Below are 1,909 nucleotides of genomic sequence, written 5' to 3'. Positions count from 1 at the left end.
GTGAGTTTTAGTAATTTGACTAAACGTGTCATTGATTTGACTGATTTTGACCTTTGTTAACTTCCTGCATTTAAATTGCGAACAAATATTTTGCTACCTCTTGAAAGAACAAAGAGTTTATGTCCCACTGACTCTCATCAAAGAGAAACTTGACTTCCATGATTTAATGCTACTTTAAACAAAGAGAAAACTGCCAAAGCACGTTCTATTTACAAAAATAATTTGTTTCATTTAAGAAGTCATTTTATGAAACTAAAACCAACTGTGAGCTCAGACGAGAAACACTAGACTATCTCACAGGAAATCCACACACACACACACACACACACACACACACACACAGAAAACTCCAGGCTACAGTCCGCTTTGTATGTCTGACATGTATTTTCTCACATAATTCACATGACTCTAGTTATTAAAAAAAATGCTTCTTGTATGCGGAGCTAAGGGTGGCCCTTCACGGTGTATTTATGGCCTTCAGATGGGACACAGGGTTGTTTAGGATTACTTAATATTTCAAGATGACATGGGATCAAAGTCGAGAGCTTCTAGGACGAGGGTCCGATGGGTCATTAGACTTGTAACCTAATCGGAATGCATCCCCGTGGGAAAAGAATAGTGTGTGTGTGTGTTGCGGGGGGGGTGGGGGTGGAGGTCAAGCTTTTAAGAGATGATGCTGAGACTTCTACAGAGCATCACCTTAAATAGTCAGCTTCTCCGGGCCATTGTTCAGGAAGAGGCAGAGCAGCATGTGAGACGTGAGGCCAGGATACGGCCCCCGGTGGCCCTTGACTGAGCTTAGTTTTCATATCTCTTAATTATGTCGAAAACATCCAGACGTTTGGTTTCAAACCTTTGCGTCTTCTCTGCTTCCCATCCCTGCGTTTAGGTTCAGTGGTCGATGCAATGAAAGCAAATAAGTTAATACAAATGGAAACGCCTTTCCGTGGGGACTTACTGCACGCCGACTTTTTACGAATGTAACACTCCATTTCTCCCTTTCCTGTTTTGTGACAAATAACATACCACAAAAGCCGCAGAATGGAGTTTGTGACATGGAATTCATAACACAGTCCGAATGAATGAAAAATCTAAATTATCGGTTACCGGTAAAATGCTTGGTGCGCAGTTACCTAGGTACTTCGCGAGGAGACCCTCCAGTGAGCCTGTGTTCACCAGCGGGGACGGGTTCCATGGGGGACCCCATTCTGTTCCACCTGTCACCTCACATGTGACGAGCAGGCAGATTGTGTCCCTTCTCAGTTACCTACCTTCCCACTTCACAGTGCTCGTGATAAGGTTTCACATGGTAATTTGACACGATATTTCTTATTCTTTGACAAGTCATCAGCCTGCATGGATTAGATTCATCTGCTCTGCGTGAGAGTATAATTGGGTCCCACAAATTCTGTCTTTCTGGAAACTTAAATATAAGTGTACCGGAGGTCCCACTCGCACTGCAGGAAAAGGCACATATGAATCAAAAAAGCACTGGTTTTTCTAGAGCAAAATGCACCTGTTATTTGACATAGAGAGTGTTTCATGTTGCCTAGCATCCCGAGTTAGGGGACAGCTAAGGCAGAAGAACCAAGGTCCCTTGGACTCGCTCACCAGAGAAAGTGAGTCACATCCTCTAGAAATGTGATTCGCATCCATGACGCCCTGTTCACTTGTTTCAAACACTGATTGACGTCTCCTCTGACAAACATACTGAGATGCGACCGAACCAGGAAGGACGCATTCTGACGACCCACTTCAGAGACGATGGAACAATGGCCTTTGTGAGTGATTGTTGTGTTCGATTTCCTGGCGCTCACTTTAGTGATGAGGTGATCTTTGTTTATATGTCTTATGAAAATAATCCTTTCCCATGGACGTCGAAGGGTGTGTGTATTTTGTATAAGAACTT

The sequence above is a fragment of the Pteropus vampyrus genome, unplaced genomic scaffold (assembly GCF_000151845.1).
Source record: "Pteropus vampyrus isolate Shadow unplaced genomic scaffold, Pvam_2.0 Scaffold131, whole genome shotgun sequence".
NCBI lineage: Eukaryota > Metazoa > Chordata > Mammalia > Chiroptera > Pteropodidae > Pteropus > Pteropus vampyrus.
Note: the sequence above shows the minus strand (reverse complement) of the source record.